Source organism: Chiloscyllium punctatum, chromosome 10, assembly GCF_047496795.1.
Source record: "Chiloscyllium punctatum isolate Juve2018m chromosome 10, sChiPun1.3, whole genome shotgun sequence".
NCBI lineage: Eukaryota > Metazoa > Chordata > Chondrichthyes > Orectolobiformes > Hemiscylliidae > Chiloscyllium > Chiloscyllium punctatum.
In genome coordinates, this window is record NC_092748.1 from 35,625,242 (window position 1) to 35,652,273 (window position 27,032).

Genomic DNA, 27,032 nt, shown 5'->3' on the forward strand with positions numbered 1-27,032 from the left:
CTACCAGCCTGAGGACCAAGTGCTTACAACAAGAGACAAACAGTCATAAAAGCAGATCATGAATATCTTCAACAATGCAAAAAAGAAGCAGGAATAAATCATTTGGCCCCTCGAGTCTGATGTACCATTTAACACAATCATGACTAATCTGATTACTCAACATTTCTGCCCAATGTGGTAACGATTCACCCTCTTGCTCATCTACAATCAACCTACCCTGGCAGAAAAAAATAATCAAAATCTTCTTCCACCACCTTTTGGGAGTAGAGAGTTCCAAAGACACTCAGCCACCTATGAGAAAATTCAATTTCCCCTAAGCTTAGTCTCAGGTTCCTGCTCCTAACATAGAGTCATAGAGATGTACAGCACAGAACAGACCCTTCAGTCCAACTCGTCCATGCCGACCATATCGTAACCTAATCTAGTCATATTTGCCAGCACTTGGCCCATGTCCTTCTAAAGATCTTTGATATTAACTTCTAATGTCCTCCTATGATGGATGTTAATCTAGTTTCCTGCCTTATTCTGCTATGTTTTTGAATAAAGGAGTGATATTTGCCAACTTGCAATCAAATCGAATTTTCCCTTTATTTAGGGAATTTTGGAACATTAGAATCAAAATATCAAGTATATCACTTCATTTAACTAGGAGCTCCATTTAAATGGAACTTTGTGAGGTACTTTCCCTTCCCCTGCTAATTCCCCCTTGCAACAGCAGGAACTATGCCAGTTTCTGGAATTAAGTAGCACTCTGTTTTGATTTCTGTAAGGAACAATATGAAGTTCATGACCCACCAAAACATAACATCAGTATCTTCTTTATGCAGTGGTTAGCCGCTGAGTAACAAATGTCACAAACGTCAACACATGCTGCTTGGAAACCTCCAATTACGTATGTTATTAAAGAAAGAGATTCATTTGACTAGAACGGATAATTCAATTCTCTTCTTGAAAGTGGACTGCTGCTGTTCAGCCAACTGCTATTACATTTCTCCAATTGCCTTCAGGAGAATTGGAAATTTCTCATCTTTGCTTCAGTGTCCAGGTATAGATTCTGCTCTGATGCCTGTGATCATTTCAGAGGCTCAAATAACATCTTCCATCTCCTTGTCTGTCTGTTTTCCCATTAGGAAAACCAGGATACTGACCGATAACTGTCCTCTCTGCAGAGCTGAGTAAACATGTCTTAATGCAATCCTTACAGCAGAAAACTAATAAAAATTGGAACAGGTCAGCCCACCTACAACTCCAGGACTGCAAATAGCTTCCTCAAATCCTGTGTTCATTTCAGGACACTGTTGTGCTCCTCACAATATTGCAGAACCATTTCAATAATGAGACCATTAGGTAGGCTTTGGATTGGAGAAAGGTGGGGAATTTGCCTCATCTTTTTGAATGCATTGGCATAAGGTCCCATTAGAATTTAAAATGGAATAGCATTGCGAGGGCAATTTGATTGTCTTTTGCTAGTGAATTTGACAGGGTGTCACTGTCCCAATTTATTTAGTATAGTGCTCCAAAACAGTTCAAACATAGTGGTCTAAAGGAAGATTGTATGTCAAAAGACAACTCTGTACTGCTACATTGAACCTTTACAGTCACATCATAAGATTTTACTGGCAATTTATTGACAGCCTGAGTAAATATTATTAAGAAAAATTTCAGGTTTTTTTAATAGTTTGAACACTTGAATTTTTGATTAAAATGGGTTACCTTTTATTTGTTTCTACTTATCATTTCACAATTTATACATGCAGTTCTTGGTGCTATGTTTAGCACAGGGTCAATATGTTGGCATAGACTTTCTGTCTCTGCCTCAATGAGATTGTTAATCATTTCAATTACTTTATATACATGCCTCATCGACAATGGCAAGCAAGGGAGTATCATTCTAATACAGTAAATGATTTATGAAATTGTCTACTTTCCAAGTTGACAACGTGGTCAAGTGACCATGGGTCCAAAAATGGGCATTCTACATTGACCCACAGCCAAAGAAATCGAACCTGACAGAAAATTGGCTGAACTAAATTAAACAGCAACCAGCAGTTATCGGCTACAGAGAGCAGTAGAAACCAAGGTCAAAGAAGCTACAAAGATTCAGGGAACCAGTTACAACCAGCTCAAGGATTGTGTATTGGCAACAGATCAATCAGATTTCCTGGCATTTTGATTTCCAGCCAGTGCCTGAGGACATACACTTTTTACCTCTCAACAGCATGGCAACAATGAAGGGCATTGGTGCGACGCCATTGGATGCTTTGAACTCTGCTCATGACCCCATTGGCAAAAGGCCACAAAACATTCTGGAAAGTTGGGGGAAAGCGGGGAGAAAAACACACACCTGGAAGCCACCCCCTCAGTGAAAACACGCAGCAACACTCAAAGCCAAAGACCATGCATCAACCCAAAAAGACCAAGGAGAAAATCTTGACCTGCAAGACCCACCTTTGTGGAAGACAGCCAGCTCTACATCACAAAGGAAGGAGATTCTAATGGCTCAGCTCAAACACACGATCATTTTGGATAATATTGTTTCTCAGATGGATAGAGATAGAAAGAGATAGAGAATGTGGGAATTTGGGAAATGCTCACATCGTGCTCCAAATAAGGAATATTTTGTTAAGAAAATTGAGTTGAAACACAAACCAAATTCTATAATCCTTTGTCTGCCTCACCAGCAAAAGAACTTGGGTAAAGTGGTCACAGAATCCCTACAATGTGGAAACAGGCCCTTCAGCCAACAAGTCCATACCGCCCCTCTGAAGAGTATCCCACCCAAACGCATTCCCCTACCCTAATACTCTACGTTTACCCCTGACTAATGCACCTAACCTCCACATCCCTGAACACTATGGGTAACTTAGCATAGCTAATTCACCTGACCTGCACATCTTTGGATTGTGGGAGGAAACCCACACAGACACGGGGAGAATGTGCAAAATCCACACAGATAGTCACCCAAGGCTGGAATCAAACCCAGATCCCTAGTGCAGTGAGGCAGCAGTGCTAACCACTGAGCTACCATGCCGCTCACAAGTTTTTTTAATACATAAAGTTGTCAAAGTGTCCAAAGCACAGACAACAACAGAATGTCTGACTTTGCCGCAGATAATATTTTGAGTTACAATGTGTGCTTTTGGACAAAGGATTATCCAGTTTATTACAAAACGTTCTGCTCACCAGAAAAAAAATCGTGACTGTGATCTTGGGGCATGTTCCACCTCGCAACCTAAGATTTATATTATATATAACATATTTACCAAGATCATTATCCAGTTTTCTTTCAGTCACGCGCAATTAGAACTGTTGCTATGGTAAGCAGTACATTTCCTGACAAGTACTGCCAAGGTGTCAGAGTGTACACAGCACATCTTATTTCATATTTTTTATGACCCATTGAGATGTAATAATTTTACTTTTTAATTTCAAGATTTAGTAATTTGTCACAATGATCCCACATAAACTAGTCATAAATTTGCATAAATGGGTGTTAAAATTGACATTGCAAGATTGGGCTGGCAAATGAAATATTGAGCAGCTGACCCATCAGAAACATAACCCTGTATTTAAATTATATTTCATCAATCAGGCAAATCAAATTTTGCACCATCCAATTACACCTACCTGTTGACTGAGTGATATAAACCTGGTAGGTTACTATTCAATCAGATTTTATACATGCAAATCCTACCACTCCAATGGGATAATGCATCTTCAAGCACAATATGTTTGCAGCTAGATTAAATTCAACTCTAAATGGATCTCTTTAATTTACTATCGTGTTGATTGAATGTGTTAAATAATGCTGAAATCTCCACTATAGTTTGCAAACCTAATACAGGACAAAATAGAGTTGCATGTTGATTTAGATCATGTGAGACATGGGATAAAGGGGTGCTCTTCAAATTTCCTTTCATTCAGGGGCCTGGCAGCCAAATATGAGAAAGATAAGCTTTAGCATGACAGTAGAGTCATAGAGTCATAGAGATGTGCAGCACGGAAACAGACCCTTTGGTCCAACCTGTCCATGCTGACCAGATATCCCAACCCAGTCTAGTCCCACCTGTCAACACCCGGCCCATATCCCTCCAAGCCCTTCCTATTCATATACCCATCCAAATGCCTTGCATGATGGACCAAATGGGCTAAGAAGGAAGTTCAGAAAAAAAAATGCCAAATCAATATCGTGATCATTTAAAATGAATTTATAAAAATGACCAACTAACAATATGAACTAATGAAAACATTTTTTGTCCTTTTTGGTTAAGAAGCAGAGTTAGAGAGAGATAAACATTAAACCCAAAAGTTCTGATAACTAGAAGAGAATGGGGACAGGGACGAAGCTAGTGTCTTGGACTAAACTAGCACTGGCCTTGGTTCGCATCAAGCAGGTCACGGTCCAAGCTGACCTCAGTGGAAATAATCATATAAATGGGTCATCTTTCAGCCTGAGTTCTTCTCCTCTCCCTTCGTGTTTTGAACAGTCAGGAAGAATAGGAAAAGTGATTATGAGTCCAGCTAAGACTCATTCAAACACCCACCTCCACATCCATTCAGTCAGAGACTCGCCGGACTGACTTTGGGCCTCTGACTGAATGAAATGACTCTGCTTGCTGATACTCCAGTCACAGAGTGCCTCACCCTTGCACTTGCCACTGATTTGGTCCACTAGTGGACCAATCGGCAACAAATGCAGGACAAAAGTAGCCTCTGATTAGAGGAACAGCTCAAAATCCCCCAGATGATGAAGTATTTTGAGCAAAGGCATGGCAGGCCAATTTGGACCCCAAGGTTTCACAGGTTCACAGGCCTAGTATTGTTTGGAGAATATTTGCTTAATTACCATATTGTCACTCATATCTGTCTGCACTGATATCTATTCTGTTTGAATTAGGGCGGCAAGGTGTGTCAGTGGAGGCTGACACAGCAACAATCAAGATCTTACAGCATCTGCAGCTTCATACTTTAGAAATGAACTCTCCATTTACAACTTAATTTCCAGCTTTACTAAATCCATCATTTCAACTTACAGACAGTAAAGATTGCTCAGATTTGGAAATGCATAGCTGATAGAAAGAATGAAGTGGGTGGGTAAGAGCTGGTATGTTTACAATAGCTCATGATTCATGTCTAATTGCTGCTGACATTGCTTTAGCCAAGTCACAGGGGCAGGACACCCTGCTGAACAGTCAGACGTGCTCTTTTTGACAGCATCTAGCTTCTTGAGCAGAATATATGGTTATTTCACATTTTAAAAATTGCTTTGAATGAAATTCCTCAAAAAGACAACACATGGAACTATAGACAATTCGGATTGTTGAAGCAAATGAGCATATTCATGATTTCCTAAATAAAAATTCTATCAGGATATTACCAATGGCAATGAGGAATATGTAGTGAGGGATGCAGCCAAATATTAAATAAATTATGCAGACCAAGCAATTCAAGTGTATTTTCTATTAATTAAGTTATTTTATTCGTGCATGGGTGGAAGGACTCGCTGGCTGGGCAAACATTTATTGCCCATTGCTGTTTGTCCTGGTGAAGGTGATGGTGGGCTGCTTTCCTGAACCACTGCAGTCACCTGGTGTAGGTAGACCCACAATACGGTTAGGAAAGGAGTTCCAGGATTTTGACCCAGCAACACTGAAGGAACAGCAATGTATTTCTGAGTCAGGATGGCGAGTGGCTTGGAGGGGAACTGCAGATGACTGCGTTCCTATGTTCCAGTTGCCGTTGGCATGAAAGTGTGGCACGAATGTTACTTGCCACTTGTCAGTCCAAACCTCGATATCATCCAGGTTTTGTTACATTTGGACACAGACTACTTCAGTAGCTGAATAGTCATTAAGAGTGCTGAATATTGTGTGTGATCATCTGTGAACATCCCTATTTCTGACCTTATGAAGAAGGGAATGTCTTTGATGAAGCAACCGAAGAAGGTTGGGCCAACAACACCATCAGGCCACCACCCTGAGGAACCCCTGCAGAACTACCCTAGAGCTGAAATGACTGACCTCCATCAAACACAACAGTCACCCTATATGCCAGGAATGACTCCAACCAGCAGAGTTTGCCCCTTGATACCCATTGATTCTAGTTTTGTTTGGCCACCTTGATGCCACATTTGGTTAAATCTACCTTGGTTTATGGGGCTGTTACTCTCACCTCACCTCTGGAATTCAGCTCTGTTGTCCATGTTTGAACCAAGGCTGTAATGAGGTCAGGAGCTGAGTGGCCCTGGCAGAACCCAAACTGGATATCACTGAGCAAGTTATTGCTGAGCAGGTGATGCCTCATAGCACTGTTGATGACACCTTCCATCAATTAATATTTTTGGTGTTCCTTTATGCAGAATATAATTATAAATTCCTTTTCAATTTCAAACTTCATAGATAGCCCCAATACTGATTCTTGTGAAATTCCACTCATCATATCTTATCAACTTAAAGAATGCCACACTTATGCTTACTTTTAGCTGCCAACTATTATCATCTATACATGCCAAAAAAAAACCTACCTCCAATTTCAGGAGCCTTTATCTTCCTGCTAACTTTTTGTGTGGCAACTTATTAAATCTCTTTTGAAAATCCAGGTATACAACATCACTGGTTCACCTTTATGTACAACAGTGGTCACATCCTTATAAACATTTGAAAAAATTATCAAACAATTTCCCTTTTATAAAACAATGTTAACTTTGATCAAATTTTCTAAGACTTCCTTAATAATAGACTCCAGCACTTTCTTGATGCAAGATGTCAGGCCTAAATAGATAGTTTCTCTTATATTTTTAATCTCACCCCTCTTTTTAAATAGCAGCATTACATTTGCTAATTTTCAAATTGCTGGGATCATCCGAGAATCTATTGAGTTTTGGAAAATCATAGACAGTGCATCCACAACCTCTGCAGCAAACTCTTCATGTACCCTAAGGTGTAAGTCATCAAATCAAGGGAATTTGTTGGACTTTAGTTCCTCTGCTGACATTAATCACCTTCATTTCCTCACTCTTTTTCACTTTGAGTTTGCTCTCCGATTCTGGTACACAGCTAATGTCTTCTTGTAAAGACCGACATAAAATATTTGTTGAACGACTGCCATTTTCTCATTCCCCATAATAATTTCCTCTGTCTCTGCTTCAAATGGATCAAATCTTACTTTTGCTCCTCTAGTTCTGGTTATATAGTTCTAAAACCTTTTAATTTTTTTTATATATTCCAGGCCAGTAGGCTCTCATCTTCTACATTTTATCCTTTTTATCAAGTTGCTTGTGGACCTTTGCTAGTTTCTGTCCCTCATAATCAAACTCCTTACTTTCCTTTACGACATTATGTCCCTCTTCTTTTAAACTAACATTTGCCTTGACTCCATGACTAAGCCCCAGATGGATCCTTCTTGCTATGTTTTTGTTTCCGACAGAATGTATTTTTGTTAAGTATTTTGAATTGTTTCTTGAAATGTTTCCTACTGTTTATTCACAACTATAGCTTTTAGTCTATTTACCCATAAAAACACAATTGCAAAATAATCCATTCTGACCTCCCTTTTTCTTACTTTTCTTCAAAGGCTCATGAGTAAACTCTGATTCCAAGGCTTCTGATTGCCCTTTGATACCTTTCCCTTCTAAATGCCATTTTCCACAAATTCAGACAGTAAGCATTAGCAAGCCATTTCCTTCTGGGTAACAGATTAAACACAACCCTATGCTCCACAATATGTGGATCTTCCAAATAATTCTTCACTTCTGTATTGTAACAGCTTCATGTCCAGTGTAAATGAGATCAGTTAACTCAGCAAACATTACATGTAGAATCAAACCTTTCCATTCCTTATGCCTAAAATATGCCAGCCCTGTTAACTACATGCACCACCAACCTCCTCCAATATTGTGTGCTGGAGCACTCTTCAGGGACAATGAAAGCAAAGATCTAATCTCCACAGTGACCTGAAGTAGCAATAATTGTAATTTCCTGGGGACCTCATCTCTACAGTGACCCTCTGGAAAGAAAATGACTGTTAGCTTTGTAGACATTTGTAGGGCAGATGCATCTTCTTCAGAAAGCCTACAAAGTGGATATGTAATCAGCATTTCCTGAGAATTATCATAAAGGAAGCACTGTTCATGATATTGTGACATGTGTATCTATTATAGATGAAGGCACTCCAGGCTGCTTCACAGAAACCCATTGGCCCACCTAAAGGGTGTGAAAACTGAGCATCATGAGTCTCTGTGCCCTTTCTCCTCTCCCTTGTACAATATAACCAAGGATTCCAGAGTTGAAAAGAAGAGCAATATGATCCTTAGAGTCAGAATTGTCTTTATAATTCTCTTACCTTTTAAATTATGAACATTGGCATAAAAATGCCCATTACTTTATATATTTTTGACCACTGAAGTATTAATTGCTTTATTTTAATATTATGGAAAAATTGAATTGCTTTGCAAATATAAAGCATTTGCTTATTCTTATTCATATAGTGTAATTCTGAGGCTTAATCTTTAATAATGGAATTGCAACCTCATTACAGACACTTGCAACAAACTTTCCGGTAAGTTGTGCTTTTGCTTTTAAGGCCTACTTCATTATGGACTATCATCATTGAATGTTATCTATTACTTTGACAAAAGGAAACACCTTAGAGTCAAAACACTAAATAAACTAGACTTCTGAAGTGCTTAGATAAGCTGTACCATATCCCGGTCAGATTGAAGCACTATCCAAAATCAATGATCCGCAGACTGGAAAAGAAATGCATTGCATTGTCGTTTTCACAGGTCAATAACTCAGTATCAGCTGTGGCTCAAAGAGGCCTCTCTATTTCTGTGTGAGGAAGATGGAAACCAAAATCCTTGGCCTAAAACATCAACATGAAAATTTAGGCTGACATCTGAGTGCTGCACTGTCGTAGGTGTTTTCTTGACGGATGATGTTAAACCAAGACTGTGTTTGACCTCACCAGTAGATGTGCAAAACACTCAGGCACTGTTTTGAAGAAAAACATATATGTATTATCCCTCCAACAACCGTACAGTGGATGACCTAGACATCATCATGTTTAGATTAGATTCCCTATAGTGTGGAAACAGCCTCTTTGGTCAAACAAGTCCACACTGACCCTCCGGAGAGTAACCCACCCAGACCCATTTCCCTCTGACTAATGCATCTAACACTATGGGCAATTTAGCATGGCCAATTCACCTGAACAGCACATCTTTGGACTGTGGGAGGAAACTGGAGCACCTGGAGGAAACCCACGCAAACACAGGGAGAACGTGCAAACTCCACACAGACAGTTGCCTGAGGCAGGAATTGAACCAGGATCCATGGTGCTGTGAGGCAGCAGTGCTAGCCACTGAGCCACCATGCTACCCCTCCACCGTTCCGCCCACCGGCACGTTGTTGTTTGTAAGATCTATCCATGTGCAAATTAGCTGCCAATTTATCATAACATCTCATGAATGATGCAAAGTACTTTGTGATATCCTCAACTCATAATTAGAGATAACTGATTTAGCAACGACGTATGCCTGCATCACATTGACTAAAGGGAGATAATGTAACTTTACAAGAGGAGGCTACCTGCTGCACCTCAGTACCACTTCATGTTCATGAAGGAGGGCTATCAAGGGAGTAAAATCAATGGGAATCAAGACACTTTAGCCACAAGCAGCTACTTGACCACCTTACTGAGTACATCCCCCATTCTCACCACTGACAAGCCAGGCTGCTGTTGAGGAGATTTACTCAGATATCGTCGCCCATTTTTGTTTAGTAAGATTGGATTTTTTTTTGTCTCTTTAACCCCATTGCCAGACAGAACCTACCATAACCTTGTTAATGCAATAGAATAAATAACTGAAAGTAGAAATTCTACATGCCAGAACTCCAAAATAAAAATTCAACAGTTTTACAACCCTTATCATCCAAATATTAATGAAGGCAACACCTGCAATGATGCAGCAACTGTTAAATCCTCTCTAAAAATGCAAAGAACTGTGGATGCTGTAAATCAGAAACGATAGCAGAAATTGCTGGAAAAGTTCAGCAGGTCTGGCAGTAACTGTGGAGAGAGATCAGAGTTAATGATTTGGCTCAAGTTCTGAGGAAGGACCACTCAACCCAAAACGTTAACTCTGCACAGCTGCCACCAGACCTGCTGAGCTTTTTCAGCAATTTCTGCTTTTGTTAAATCCCCAAACTACTTAAGAAAGGGATGTAATTTCAGTAAAATTAAAGCAAAGTACTGTGAATGCTGGAGAGCTGTAATAAAAAAAAGTACTGGAGAAACTTAGCAGATCTGGCAGCATCTGTAGAGAGAGAAACAGAGTAAGTGTTTGGAATCTAGTGTGACATTTCTTCAGAATTCTTCTTCACTGATTTCACTGATTTATTTTCTCTAAGGGAATAATGAAGACATTTTCCCCTAAACTAGAAATTTTCCACTTCTATTTAATATTTCTCATTGCATCAAGGGACAAATACTTAACAGATTCATAGGACATTACTTAGTTTCTACTTCAGTAGAGATGTTAACAAACAAAGACCTGTGCTAACAAGGTTGACAGTCAAATGTCTTACGAGCTCTTAATATTTTTACTCTCTAGTGTCTGAACAGTGGGCTACGTCTTGTTGGAATGACAAGTTTCACTGTGTTTGCCATTATTTCTGTTTTGAGTAGACGGAAGTGGGTATTGCAGATGCTAGGGATCAAAGTCAAGATTAGAGTGGTGTTGGAGAAGCACAGCAGGTCAGGCAGCATCCGAGGAGCAGGAAAAATCGATGTTTCGGGCAAAAGCCCTTCATCAGTCATTCCTGATGAAGGGCTTTTGCCCAAAACATTGATTTTCCTGCTCTGCGGATGCTGCCTGACCTGCTGTGCTTCTTCAGCACCACTCTAATCTTGACCCATTGTTTCTGTTTTGTTCAGCTTGAAAAACATTTTCACTATAATTTCTTGGATTTGTGAGCATGCCAATGGCAAACAGGGCCTCTATTAAAAATAGGACTAATTGTTTTCTTCCTAAGCTGAAGAGGCTTAAGGATTGTTAATGAAACAGAATGAAGAAGAAGAAAGATGAATTAGATGAATAAAGAGAGAAAGAAAGGATGACAAGATGAGAAAAGGAAAGTTATATTACACATTCAAAATCTCTATAACAAGTTTACTGTATCCAGGGATAAGAATGATTATTTTAATCTATTGTCTTTATAGGCCAGGTTGTTTGGCATCGTATTAACTATTATCATGTTAAATAGTCATATGGTTGTCCTAAACTTGAGGCTTTGTCAAAGTTTGATGCTGATTGCTCAAGGCATTGCCCTGAAAAATGATCCAAGAATGGCAGTCACCTGTTTTGAGTTGAAACAGTTGTGTTTATGTGTTCTTACTGCCAGTAAAAAAAAATAGGGCCCTCATAAGAAGAACCTTGATTATCTGGCATTCAAGTAAGCAAATTTCTGGATTATTCGAACAAGATCGCAATGTCCCAATGCGTGGTTAACTATGTTATCCGACATTAATTATTTGATTAACCAAATGAAATATTCCTCGCCTGTGTTTGTCGGATGATCGCGGTTCCTCTGTATACCCAAAGCATTTGTTACTCAGATTATTCCTCAATCAATGTCTTGACTAGTCAGAATCAACCAACCTGGCTTGATTTTCCTTAAAACAAGCTTGGCAGTTAACTGGCAGTCATCATCTAACTGATGCATTATCTATCCCAATACCCCTACCAATCAGAATTTGCTTGCCAACCAATTAGCATTTTTCTTTTCGAAAGAAAAAAAGTTATTTAGCGTGCAAGACAAAAAGCTTTGGAAAAATGTGTCATTTTTCAGCAATACTCAACTGTCATCTTCTGAAAATGTAATTATGTTGCTATGGTCCAGTCTTAATTTTCCATGATGAGGTTAGAGATCAATTAGTATGTAAAGCCAGCAAATTCTCAAAACTAGCAGGGAGGCTAATGATGAGGTATAGTTTGTCTGCAGCATATCATGAACAAAGTTCTGAAAGTGAATCACTTGGTCTCCTGAATGTGCTGTCTGACTTGGATGTTAATACTTGTGTGTTATCAATACACCAATATCTTTCCATCAAGATTTAACTCAGTTAATGTCTTTACCAACAGGGTCAGACATATTCCTTGCGGGAGAGATCTGACCCACAAATTTTCCATTGCGTTTCCAGTAATTATAGTATATCTTTGGAAAAGACAATGCCAATATGAGAATTGGAGTAGATAGAATCAGAGGAAAGAGTTGGGGACAGTCCCCGCCATAGAGAATGGTGGGTGCAAAAACCAGAAAATGAATTGGAGTTGAGCAATGATTGCCATAGAGAAGCCACGATCACATCTAGAACAGTGGCACCACATTTAATCTATGGGAGAGGAAGATCAAGAATAGAGGAGCAATAATACATGGGTTAGTAGAAGAATAACTATTCAAGAAAACCAGGTAATTATTGCATTCTTTACCCCAATGCTGTCAATAGCTCATTGATAAATTATGCAATTTTTTAAGGCAGTTCCTCAAATTTACACAAGTTTGTTAAATCAGTCAGTGCTGTACATGGCTATCAATACATTAGCGTGTTAATCAATAAGACAAGGCAACAGTTCATCACGTTATTTAAGAAATTCAACCATTCACCTCATAATTATTTATTAAACAGTTCGCACACTTAATATTAATTGAAAGACAAATAAACACTGAAGAAAAACAATTATCAAGGCTATAAGCTGTATCCAAAAAGGAATAACAGATATGTTGAAATGAATGCAAGGAAGGTAATGTCCTGTACAAGCAAACAGATTAACAAAGAGGCAAGGACAAAGTAAAACATTCAAAGATGTTAGATATATAAATATAAACAGTAGTTATATCCCAGATGAATGAAAAGATTAAATGACTAGAACCAAATACTCTGGTTTTGTGTTGACGTCAGATCAATATCATTATCAGAAAGTAACAACAAACCGAGGGGTAGCAGTTGTTAAAACTTTTACTAAACAAAGCCCTGTGGCTAAAGCAGTTAAATAGTATTAACAGAGTATTGCTGTAAAAAGACACATTTTGTTGAAGCTTTTCATCTTGCGCTCATCATGAAAATGGAAAGGGACAGAGATATTTGATATTGAATGGGAAAACAGTGCTGATTAATTTGTGAGTGGGCTCTGATTGGTAGAGTAGTTGCCATGAAGAATGTATCCATTAGATCACAGCCAATTTAGGATTGTCAGTCATGCCCGTAATGTGGCACATTTAAACCTCCAGGAGGTAATATATTTCAACGCACAGAGCCCTCTTTGCAGACAGAGAGAGAAGATGCACATGCAATGTACCAATTTCAACTCAAGGAAATAGGTGGCAGTCATTTTCTGGCTCATTTCTCATGGCAAGGCATTAACAGTCAGAGTCGAGAGTGTGGTGCTGGAAAAGCAGAGCTGTTCAGGGAGCATCTGAGGAGCAGGAGAATTGACATTTCGGGCAAAACATCAATTCTCCTGCTCCCCGGATACTGCCTGACCTGCTGTGCTTTTCCAGCAACACATTCTTGACTTTGATCTCCAGCATCTGCAGTCCTTACTTTCTTCAAGTTGATATTAAGAGTCAGAGTCATATTGCCTAATTAACTGATGCATTCTTTATGAAAGTCCCGCTACCAGTTAAAGTCTGCTTGTCAATCAACCAGTACTCTCTTTTCATATTGTAGAAAGTGTATTTTTTTCAGAAATACTTAAATTCGGTACTGCAAAATGATTTAAATCAAGAGATACCAGAGCAAATGTCAAACAATAAAATTGAGCAGTGAGTGAATGCTCTGAATAACAGCAGCTTGCATTATTTGTACTAAAACATTTTAATTAACCTATTTCCAAGCTGTAATTAATGGCAAGAAAGGTAGGGGCAAAAAAACGAAAGATCCAAGATGCTACACAATTCCAGGGAATGTTAGAGTCAAGAGATGCACAGCACAGAAACAGACCCTTCAGTCCGACTCATCCATGCCGACTAGGTATCCCAACGCAATCTAGTCCCACCCGCCAGCACCTGGCCCATATCCCTCCAAACCCTTCCTATTCATATACCCATCCAAATTCCTTTTAAATGTTGCAAATGTACCAGCCTCCACCACATCCTCTGGCAGCTCATTCTATACATATACCATCCTCTGAGTGAAAAAGTTGCCCCTTAGGTCACTTTTATATCTTTCCCCTCTCAACCAAACCTATGCCTTCTAGTTCTGGACTCCACCACCCCAGGGAAAAGACTTTGTCTATTTATCCTATCCATGCACCTCATGATTTTGTAAACCTCTATAAGGTCACCCCTCAGCCTCCGATGCTCCAGGGAAAACAGTCCCAGCCTATTCAACCTCTCCCTATAGTTCAAATCCATCAACCAACCAAGACTTTTGATTGAAGAGGGGAGATTGTCCAGGACGCTCCCCGCATGGGAAAATTCTTAGCTGAAAACAGTTATGCTCACTTTTAATTTGACAGGCTGACTTAAAAAAAAGAAGAAAAAAGCTACATTTATATAGCATCTTTCACAAATGTGGGTTACCTTAAATAGTGAAATCAAGATGTTTTGAAGTGCATTCACTACTGTAATGTAGGAAAATGCTGCAGTCAGTTTAGACATAGTGAAGTCTCAAAGACAGCAATGAGGTAAATGCCCAGATGTTTTAATGACGATGTTCACTAAAAGGTAAGAATTGTCCCAAAAGCCAGATAACTTCCCTTCCCTTTGACAAATAGTGCTTTGAAACTTTATTAGTGTACACCTGAGAGGGCAGACAGAGTCTTGGTTTAACTTCAAACTGAGTTTGTGTTCATAGAGAAACAGTAAGTGCATCATTTCACATCATTACTGAACATTCAGCTTACTGTGAACTTCAAAGAACCGACCGAATGACTGAACATTTTACACTGTTCAAGAACAGCTTGTATAAGCTCCCTGCCAAAGGAAGACATCTCAAAAAGTCAGTGACTGAATATTTGGCAACTTTACTGTCAACTTGATTATCCTGTTGTCTGAACTGAAAACAATTGTCTGTAATTCTTAATTGGTATTTCAAGCACCCCTCATTATCTTTCTTGCTGTGCATATTCAAGGCTGAATAAAGGTAGACCTTTTCAGTTTCTCCAGAGAAGGAACACTGCCTGAACATTTCATTCTCACAGTATTTCTGAATGAGGATGAGTGGTTAGCCCACTTGGTTAGATGGTTAGCATATGGTTCAAAATAATGGCAAAGGTTCAGTTCCCATCCTACCTGTGGTATATATTTGGGACCTAACTTCGTACCCTGCTCTGAGAGTGGAGGGTAATCGGAATCAGCCAAAAATAGTCAAAAACCACCAAGGATGAAACATCAGCAAACAACGAACCACGCGCTTGCCTTAAAGCAACGTTTTTGTCTCTATTAAAGCAAAGCGCACCTGACATTTTCCAGCGGCTGGGTACTGAAGTTCATCTTCTGTCTTCCATAACCAAATGTTGGACTGCTGTTCTGTTCTAAATATCTTGATGAGTTTTTGGGTAAAATAAAAACAAGCTGCTAATTGTATTCTTGCAACGTTCATTTTTCCATGAACTGTGAAGTAAACCTCTTGAGAAGTGCATTCCAGTGAAGTGAAGTTTCTTTTCAACATTTTATCATTAATGCTGAAGCAGATCAGCAATGAACTGTACAACAGAAGTACGTTCAAGAACCAACTGGTCAAGTTTTGAGGGTTGCTTCTCACACACTCACTTTGACTTACTTTACTATTTCACTGCTAACCCATATGAAGGTATCGAATTGATAGGCAGCAGGTATGTCAACTCTGTCCCATTTGTGGATCATCTGATCTGATTAGACTGCTTTGCTCATGCCACACCTTTTCCTGAACATTTGGAATGGTCAGGATGCAGTTTGTGAACAAATCTATACCATCTATACAAATCTATACTGGTTTCTGGCTGACCCACAATTCAAGTAGCCCTGAAAGGGATAATATCGATAGAATTTAACTGGAAACATAAGCAAGATCTCAGGCAAGGAGGAATATGGGTATATGAGACACAGTGGAGTCAACAAACTGACAGCAATAATTGATTCTGTTATAGCAGTCACCGATTTATTCCTCATTAGATTCTGCATTGTAATCAAATTGCAAGTCAAGCAGAAATCTAGCATTGCCACTTTGCTGGTTCAATATAAGCTGTTTGCTTTCTGATTTGATTTGACTGAGGAGAGCTGTTGAAAGTTAATTAAATTCCTTATTCCTTGGATTGATGTCAAAGTGTGAAAGTACACAAAGTGTTGTCATTAACTCCCCCCTCACAATCTTGATAGGAAGGGGATTTGTTTACTGCTGGAGTTCACACCTGCAAACATCATGACTAATGTCTTGTAAATTACTGAGAATGATAAGGCTGAGAGAAAGCACAGAGACTACAAATTGGAAGATCTACAAAAAGAATTCTGGAGCTTAAATGGGAGTTATTTGTGGCTCTGTCCACAAAGGAGTAAGTGAGAACTGCAGTCACTGGAGAAGTCAGAGTCAAAAAGTGTGGTGCTGGAAAAGCATAGCAGGTCAGGCAGCATCGGAGGAGCAGGACAGTCAACGTTTCAGGCATTAAATATATATATATATATATATATATATATGAGTTATTCCTCTGAATTTTCATTTATTTTGGTATTCAGACTCAAAGCGTCAAATTTTGCCATTCCTTTGCTGGGTAGATTCACCTAGGGTGCCTGGAAATAGAGGTGAGGGACCATAAACTCCAATTTTACAGTTGATTCCCATTGGCTGCCATTTTGACTGGTATATGCGATGGCGTGGTCAACTAACCAACAAACACTCAAAAATGGCTTCAAGTTCAGCCTTTAAAATTCCTGCCTCAATTCTGAGTTTTCCTAAGTTTAGATCCTCAGAGAAGTGGGTCCTGCTGAAATCTGTGTGAAGCATGCCAGCCTGTGAAAGTGAACACCACTTTGTGCTTGAGGGAGTGTTGGTTGCTCTTGTACAATTACCCAGGTCTTTGCTCATTAGCATGACTAACTTGGTGAATCTTGTGACTGACTGGGCAGGAATTCAACCCCCTCACCTCTACCCTACTGAGGTAACAGACAGGCAGCCAGTATCTGGAAGCCATGAAAGTCAGACAATGCATCTAAACATTCCAGGCCTTCCATTCTTCCCCAAAAAAGACCTCTCGTGGCCAGATAGACCCCTGCCCTTGGCCATCCATCTTGACCCATGCGCATTACATAGGTGGATGTGCCCAAAGCAGTCACTCCAAAGTTAGAAATAAGTAAATTTCTAGAAGCTAACAGTGTCAAGAGGTATAGGGAGCCAGAAGGTGTCTGGAGTTGAGTTAGAGGATCAAACAAGATTATGTTGAATGATGGAGTTGGCTTGATGGGCCAAATGGCCTCCACTTGCTCCCATTTCCTATGTCTCTAATGTTTATTTATATTTAGGTTTCGCAATGTTTAATATTAGTTGACCTCAATGAAGTTTTGACAGGATTTCAGTGTATTATCAGGGTAAGTAACATGCTTCAGAAGTAAAATAGGAGATAAGCTGTTTCCGCTAATTTTCCATTCCAAAATGAATCTCATTGCTTTCCTTGGAGATTCTCTGCCCTTTCTGTCAATCCCAAGTGAGCCATGACATTGTTCGGAGTTTGATTTTATCCACTCACAATACACTCAGGACAGGTTGGTTTAAAGGATGAGAAAGCACAGCTTCTGCCGGTATTGACTCAGAGGGGTGGCTGTGAGAAACTACGGTGCCTGGCAAATTTCAACAGCAGTTCCTGCAGCTGGGAATGAATTTTAGCATCAATTGGCATTCTTCCTGAACAGACCTGGGGTTGCGTCCCACTGCTTCTGACAATGGGGCATTTTCATTACCCTCATAAAAATGCTGCTCAACTACTGAATCTCCCATGGGTGCGGGACAGCTCTCAAAGAATGTTATTATTGCTTTGGGACAGTGGGCACAGTGATAATGATGATTATGTGGTTTGTCAGAAGGATGTTGCAAAAACATTGTGGATGTTCAGTCATTAACCCATCAATGGACAGAATAGTCCGCTACAAGCTAACATCATTTTGCGTGGACTTGACCTGTCTACTTTTACTGATTTAAATAGTTGAATTGGAGTGTTTGGGTTAAATTATTCATGTCAGACAAAATTATTCTGTCCAAAAACTCTATTTTTTAAGAGTGAAGAGGATATTTCCTTGTGTAACCTTACCTTATAATGTATCAATTCAACAACAAAAGTGTAGTAAACAATACCTGCAGGCATAATAATCTATGAATAACTTACACTCATTGAATTTTATTGTACAGTAGGACGCCATTCGACCATCGAATCTGTAGCAGTTCCCAAAAGATCTACCCAACTAGTCCCATTCTCCAGCCCTTTTTCCACAGCCCTCTGAATTCATCCCTGTCAAATATATAATCAGGCTCTCTTCTGAAACTTACTGTGGAATCTGCATCTGCCACTCTCACAGCAGTGCATTCCAAATCCTAACAGCTCTCTGAGTAAAGAAGTTTCTCCCCATCTCATTCCTGGCTCCCTTACTGATAATCTTGAAGTTGTGAGCCCTAGTTACTGCCAAACCAGCAAATGGAAACGAAATATCCTTCCTTACCATGTCAAAATCGTTCATAATTTTGAACACTTCAAAAAGGTCACCTCTTAATCTTCTCTGCTTCAAGGAGAATAAGCCTACTTTCTCTAATCTTCCCTTGTATCTAAACTCCCTCAGGCCTGGAATCAATCAAAAAAATCTGCTTTGAACTCTCTCCAAGACTTTAACATCCTTCCTTAAATAAAGGTGCCCAGAACTGAGTACAATACTCCAGATGTGCTCATGTGAACTATTTGTCAATGATTTTTATACTCTATGCCACTATTTATAAACTCAAGGGTCCTATAATAAGCCTTTTTAACAAATGTTTCAACCTGCCTGGCCACCTTCAGAGAATCATGCACATGAACTCCAAGGTCCCTCAGCTCCTGTACTCTTCCATTGAGCCTGGACTGTCTTTCCATGTTTCTTTCGCCAAAATGCAAAAAAGCCTCACATTACCTCACACTTCTTTGCTTTGATATTCATCTGCCAGGTGTTTGCCCCTTTGTCAACTTGCTGATATCCCTATGAAGTTGCTCAGCATCATCATCACAATTCAGTATTCTTCCCAGCTTAGTATCATCACAATTCAGTATTCTTCCCAGTTTAGTATCATGGCAAACATTGAGCTATTGCCCATCAACACCCAAGTCCAAATTGTTTGTATAAATCAGAAAAGGCTAGGGTCCCAACACTGATCCCTGGGAACAACACTTTGAGCATGTCTCCGATCTGAGAAAATGCCCATCTATACCTACCCTCTATTTCCTATCTTTTAGCCAACTTCTAATCCATTCCACCACGGACCATCAAAACCAGTACCAAACACTTTCTGATAATCCAAAAATACAATATCCACTGTACTAGCCTCATCCATTGTCTATATCAAAGAAATCAATTTAATTTGTCAGACATTACATGCCCTTGACAAAGCCATGTTGATGATCTGGTATTAATTTATTTTTCTCTTAAGTGTATATTTACCTTATTCCATTTAATGGCCTCCATCAGTTTTCCCACTATTGATGTCAAGCTTTCTGGGTCAAGCTTTCTGATGTCAACCTTTGTCCCGAAACAGCAATGTCACATTTTCAATCATCCAATCCCCTGAAACTAATCCTGACTTCAGGGAGGCCTGGAAAACAACTTTCAACCGCTTCACAATTTGCTCCCTTACCTTTCTCAGCAATCTAGGATCAATCCCATCTGGGCCTGGAGACTTCTCTATCTGGAGTTCTGCCAGCCTTTTTGTCACTTCACCTTTAGCTACCACTATACTGCTCAATTGCTCAACACCCATACTTTCATCTTAGCAATTATTCATTTCATAGCTCTGCCTTAGTTTCATCGCAGCCTGCCATCCTTTCTTCACGTTTCCTCCTCGGCTTCCTTATTCCAGCCCTTTGTCTCTCCTGCATTTGAGATACTCTTCCAGATTTCCGTTGCCATTATTATTCCAGTATGCATCATCCTGACTTTAAAACAGATATTCCCAAAGTGGGACTGGGACACCAAGTGGAATTTCAAGTTGAAATTTTGTGTTCACAAGCTCCAAGGTAGCTATAGCCACTGTGGAGATCTGACTGAGTTATAATATCCAGCCCCTCATTCGTGAAAGTGGGACCCCACTTTCACAAGTCCCCACTTCCCAGGTCTCACTGAGGGGTCATTGCAAGCTTCAAGCCTCAAAATTGTGTCAATATAGGGAAAAGGTTTGAGAAGCATTGTTTTAAGATATAACAAAGGACACTTCTTAATTCAGTTCTGTTGCTTTATGAGTAAGGTCTATGTCATGTACACAATCCAAAAGAGCAGCATGATTGATAATGAGGAATTGTGCTAACTATTCATTTAAAGCACTACAATTATACTGGAAAGGGCTGGTCAGCTTGTCAAGCAAAGGAAAGGCAGGTATGATGAGCAACTACTAGATACACTGCTGCACTTTTTGAAGAGGTCAATCTTGACACTACTGGGTTGCAGATTAACAAGGAGGAAGCCATTATGAAGCCAAAGGTTACCCATCTCTCATAGCAAGAAGTAAAATATTCATGCATTCCCTGACTGGATAGTCTTCAGAGGGGGTCAGTTAGTTTGGTTGGCTGCATGGTTGGTTTGTGAGGCAGAGTTGCCTGCTTTCTCAACCTCACCTCTTATCCAAGATGTGGTGACCCTCAGATTAAACTCACCACCAGTCATCTCTGTCTGATGAGACAGCAGTCTGTAGTCTGCTGGGGCTATGGTAACTTTACCCTTACTTTAAGCAACTAGAGTGTTCATCCATGGACCTTGAGTAATTTTACAAGGAATACCAAGAAATGAAAGTCATGCTTACGTTTGGTATTTTCTTCTCTTTTGCATTTTTTGAGATGGAATGACTTTCAAACTCACAGTTCTAGAACACGTATTAAAAGTCATTGCTACCTGTTGGTGACTGTATTAATGTGCCCTGTGAATGAAATGTAGCTGAGAAACAACAGAGTTGTAGTGCCTCATCCTAGGAGACATTCACACAACTTGTCAACTGATGTCAAGGTCATTGTGTTCCTCAATTTTTATCTGTTTGGAGTTCCTTTAAGTCCAGTGCTATGCATCAATGAAGAAATAGAACCTGATTCCGTGGATCAATGGTTTCCATGACAAATCACCGTGGACTCAGAGCTGGAAGGCAAAGGGTAGAACTGATGGTTCCCACTTAACCAGTAAGATCATCAACTCCACCCATTGCTACTTCAACCTTTAAACAGAGTTCAGTGCCTACGTGATGCAAAGAAATTTTCTTTATCACAGGGCATCAGCCTCCTGTACATCATTGTGCAGTATCATGCCTGTTTTCCTAAATCTACTGTTGCCTTCACTTTTGTCACCATTGGATGAAGGGATATGAAGAGAGTGAAATTGATTCCCAGGAGAGTATTTGTGACCAGAAATACCTTTTTTTTCCTAATTCATTTATGGGATGTCGCCAGCGAGGCCAACATTTATTACCCATCCATAATTGTCAGAGGGCAGTTAAGTGTTAACTAAGTTGCTGTGGGTCTGGAGTCACATATAGGCCAGACCAGGTAAGGGTGGCAGTTGTGTTCCCTAAAGGGCATTAGTGAACCAGATGAGTTTTCCCAGCAATGGATTCCTGGTCATCATTAGACTCTTAAGTCCAAGTTTAAAAAAAAAACATTGAATTCCAATTCCATCAACTGCCAAGGTGGGATTTGAACCCAGGTCCCCAGATTGTCACCTGAATCCCTGGATTAACAGTCCACTGATACGACCACTAAGATGTCACCTCCCCAGATTGCGTCCCCTAACCTGCATCCACACTGACACAGGTAATAGTACTATGAAACTTAGGCTGTAACTAGAATTATAATCAAACAATGTTTGTATCCTGAAGTAATGGGTCCCACATCAGAAACAATTAGGAGTAACCTTAGGGTACAAACTCACCCACTAGGGAGTTTGCCTGCAGGTCAGCCTGTCATTGCTCCAGTGTGGAACAGCCCAACCAAGGGTCCTTAAAGAAGCCACTGAAAGTTGTACCTAATTTTTTTGGGGGGAAAAGGGGTGCTGCTCCACATTCTGTTACAATGCTGTGGCTCGCCACTGGTCCCCTTACAGTTACTCCCTTGCCCCCCAAATCCTGTTCCACCCTTTCAGCTACCTCCTGGAGCAGACAGCCAATTCTTCACACTCCCCAACAGACAAGTTCCCCTGATGCTCATTGTGAACACACATCTCACCAATTCGTACCTTAATGAAACCTGGCCACCAAGAATGTTCAGCAGTCCTGCTCTGATCAGCACGTGACAAATGTTGCTACCTTCTCAAGTCTTGCAGCACATCAGAATGAGCCCTCATTCTTCTGATCAGGTTTAATGCCTGGGCTTTGATCATTCACTTAGTACTCACAGTTTATAAAGCACAGCTCTCCCACATCTGTTATTCAAGGGCACAGTATCTGCTTTCTGAACCTTGGCAGATTATTGTTAACCAATGGTACCGCAAGGGGATTTCTTCTGCCCCAGCTCGACTGCAGGAGCCTCTTTATTTTCTCATTAATGTGAGGTGGCCTAACTTTCTTCCAGCAACATCTGCTTTCAGTTACAGTCTCCAGTCAGCTAGCACTATCTGCAATAAATTAATAAATCAGAATCCAGTTGCTTTCAACCAGGCTGTTCCATTTTCCTTTGATGCAGGACAATGTCTATCCCTTTCTAATGAGTTGGTTTCTCCCATGTAATACAAATGCTTGTTCTTTCTTCAGCTGACGTGACAGTTTTCAGTGTGGAGCTTGAATTTCGCTCATTGTTTATGGCATCCTCTCTATGAGAGTTACATAGACCAAGCTCATTAAAAAACTACGTCTGTCTGACAAGGAATTTTTAAAAATCATTTTCATTCATACAATCAATTAGGATACCCAAAGCATCTATTTTAATACATAACATTGAAATAAGTGCCACTTTGAATATATAGCAAAACCTTTGTCCACAACTTTACAACGGCTAATTATTACAACTCCAGGCAGGGAACTCGAGTCTAAAAATAGAAACATCCACATGGTGTCTCCTGAGTTCACATCCTGAATTAGTTAAATGCTGGCAAGGGAGTTTTGTGTAGCTATTCCTGCAAGTCTCAGCAAGATGGTGATTTTCAGTGAGGAAAGACAGAGGCGCCATTGAATAAAGACAACTCTGCACGCAGCTCCTGCAGACCACAGGCCCCCAGCTCCAGGACTGATGTGAGATGCAGTGTGAGACACACACGATCGTTGGAATATTCTGCCCCCGATGTTGGCGAGCCTGGAGGCAGGAAGGACACTTCATTTGGTGGGGTGGTGGTGAATCTCAATCTGTCTTCACACCTACAGCAAAATTAAATTCTGAGCGGGAAGGGCCACAGTTACCCTCCCACTGAGTTCTGCCCCCAAACTGAAACCCTTAAGCAGTCAATTAAGGACCTGTTAAGGGCTTCATTCTAGCTCCGCTGGGATCAACCCAACTCCAGCCTGTTGTCATGTGATAATTATGACACTGGTTACCCTGCAGGCAGCTTGTCATCTCAGGATTTGGTGGGGATGGGGAAGGGAGCAGGGAAATCCTTGATCTAAGGGTTGATCTAAAGCTGATTGAAACATTGGACATTTAGGCAGGGGTTGTCCTCTGGGTCCCCCAGCTTACCCTTTCCCTAACTCCGAGAACCTGCCCACACCTTTCACATGGCTTACCATTATCCCGAGTTCTCAGTGATGGTTGGACTTTGAGTGTGCTCTTCTACCAACTGCCACAGCCTCCGCAGTGGCTCTGTTCAGTAGCAGAGACAGTAGTCACTGACCAAACAGAAATGCTTGCTGGGCTGAACCTCTGTCCTGAGGGTTTTGATTGAGTGTTGTGAGTGGCCTCACCTCTGCCTGATTGGTGTGTGGTTTGGCAGAGCTTTCCTGGAAGGGAAGGGAACTAATGAATAGGCAATTGAGTAACTCAGGAGAAAGTTCTTGATGCAGTAAGTAGTTAGAATTTGGTAGTTTTTGGATTATTTCAAGTAATAACATAGGTGAATTTAAGAAAAGCTAGATGAGCACGTGGGGGAGGGAACAACACAATGGGTGAAGATTCTTTGGAATCCCCTTCCTCAAAAAGCAATGAATGTAGAAACAAAATATCTTCAAGGCAGAGGTAGATTGATTCTTGATTACAAAGGGGTAAAAGGTTATTGGGGATAAGCGGGAATGTAAAGTTGAGGTTAATGTCAGATCAGCCATGATCTTACTGAATGATAGACAGGCTCAAAGAGACAGGTGGTCTACTCTTGTTCCTTGCTGATATGATCTTGGGTCCAGTCAAGTATGTACCGAGATTAGGTGAGAATGGGATGGGAAGAATTGGGCTGTGACTTATTTCTGTGACATTAACACAATGTAATTAAATATTCTTATCATAATACAAACAGTATACTGCTTTTACTTGGGCAAATCAAGTGCAAAGATAAGAACCAAACAATTCCAATCACAGAGCAACATCAATTGCGTCAGCAATGTTCAATGAATAAGGATGACAGATTGAACCTGTAAGGTCGTCTTGTTAAATGAAATTGAATTTGCTGCCTTTACACATTGTCTTTGCTGTGCAGAGCACATGCATGAGTGGGCTCTCCAGAGAGACTGCTGAGGCAATTTGAAGGGGGACGGAACCTCAAAAGTAAATAGTCACACACAGAGTTAAGTATTTTCAAGTCTTTAGGAAGTACTTCAAGATTTGTCAACCTTGGGTGGTCAGGTAGAAAGAAGTGGAGAGTCAAGGAGGTGTGACTTATCACTTGGAGGTGCTAAATGTGAATATGCTGAAAAGAGAGGCATGCTGTCAGGACTTTCCTGGTCATTGGAAACCATCAGGATGTTGATTTTGGGAAATTGAGTATTCGTAATTACATTGAATGCCAAGAAGAGATGGTTAGATTTGTTTCTGTTGGAAATAGTCATTGCATAGCATTTGTTTGGCACAAATATTGTGTCATGTAACAGCTCAAGCCTGAATGCTGCCCACATCTTGCTGTGTATGAACCTGAACCGGTCCAATATCTGAAAGGTCATGAATGCCATTGAACATCGTACAATCATCAGCAAACATCCCCTTCCAACTTTATGATGGAGAGTAGGTCATTAATAAAGCAGCTGAAGACACGATCCTAAGGGATGTGGCATAGTGGTAGCGTCCTTACCACTGGACAAAGAGGCCCAGGTCTAAGTCCTACTGCTCTAAATTTTTGTGATAACATCTCTGAACAGGTTGATTAGAAAATACCCAACCTGAGTAACTCCTTCAGTGATATGCTACGACTGAAATTATTGACCTCGAACAACCAAAAACATCTTTCTCTGTGTTAGATGTGACTGCAAACAGTGCAGTATGTTGCCTGGGCTCCCACTGACTTTAGCTGTACTGAGGCCTTTTGAGTTGACAAGCCAAGATGCTGTGGTACATTAGCATCAATTCCAGCAAGAGAACCACAACTTCAGAAGCCCAATTGCCTGTTCCACCACAGCTCTGGATGCAGTATGTGCATTGATCTGATAATGTTGCTGCATTGGCTGAGTGACTAACACATTATATCAATAATGCTGTGTTCCAACCCTCCCCTTTCCATCCCAGTTCCATGAATAATTCTACTTTTCATTTCCATTCAGTAGAGTCCTTTGTCATACTTACATGGACTGCAGTTGTCCAAGAAGAATGTTCACCACCACCAACCCACCACTGCCACTACCACGGCACAGTGTCTCAGTGGTTAGCACTGCTGTCTCACAGTGCCAGGGACCCACGTTTGATTCCCGACTTGGGCGATTGTCTGTGTGGAGTTTGCCCTTTCTTCCTGTGTCTGCGTGAGCCACCCTCTGGGTTCTCCAGTTTCCTTCCACGATCCAAAGATGTGCAGGTCAGGTGAATTGGCCATGCTAAGTTGCCCGTAGTGTTAGGTGCATCATTCAGGAGAATGTGTCTGGGTGAGTCAGTGGGACATGATGGGCCAAATGGCATGTTTCCATACTGTGGGGAATCTAATCTTAATGGTGGCCAGCCAGTGATGCATATGTCCCACATGTAAGTAAACAAAATGAAGCGGCAATGATTCTCTATACTCGCCTTGGGGATCCACAGTGGTGGTCACTGCCAATAACCCATTCCTTGCAGCTTACCGTATCGTCCAATGCTGTCCCACCTCTGCCATAGCTCCTTTGGATGATTCATAAGTGATGGGTTGCCCTTGGCCAGATTTTGCCTCTTTTGAAGTTATTGCACTAACTTCTGCATCATTGAGATGCTATCAGATTTGCAAGCACCAATCACATGGTGCATTTCACCGATGACCAGAATTTGAACTTGAGCACATTCACTCCATTTACATTGCAAATGGGGAAAAAAATGATTGCAAATAAAACATAGCTGTACTTTGCTAATGCTTGTTTCATGTATTTACCCCTTCAATGCCCTAGCGTCCAGCAGACATAGAGTCCACACTTTTGCCCATCAAACTGACGCTGATTTTGCCCACCCTGGCCATTGGCCTAGCCATTTTCCAGTTGCAATCCACATCTAGCAGGGAACACAGGTCACGGTAGCCACCATCAGCAGCAGACCCAGTCTGGTCACCAAATACTCTCCTCTCCACAACCCCCGCCCCCTTTCCCTTGCACCACCCTGACAGCCTATTTCCTCCCATTCTACTTAATGGGGTGACCCAATGCATTGAATCTACTCTCCTCCTCCCTGCCCCTGAATCCCGACATTACATCTGAATGATTCCCATGCTGCACCTCTCAGTTCCCTTGCCATAGTGGTGGTCACTGCCAAGAACCCCACTGCCTTCCTTTTC

General features: G+C 40.7%; 1 protein-coding gene across 8 annotated transcripts in view; it reads right to left on the minus strand.

The window, feature by feature from the left end:
* Nucleotides 1–27,032, minus strand: part of LOC140482036 (SPATS2-like protein) — a 150,467-nt gene that overhangs the window by 118,449 nt on the left and 4,986 nt on the right. For 2 of the 8 annotated variants that reach the window (XM_072578903.1, XM_072578902.1), the window contains exon 1: nt 22,416–22,725. The exons of 5 other annotated variants lie outside the window; for them this stretch is intronic. The gene's annotated coding sequence lies outside the window, so the exon portion shown is untranslated. Of the gene's footprint in view, nt 1–3,183; nt 3,204–22,415; nt 22,726–27,032 lie in introns of those variants that run through there. One more of the 8 variants, XM_072578905.1, reaches the window with a different exon arrangement.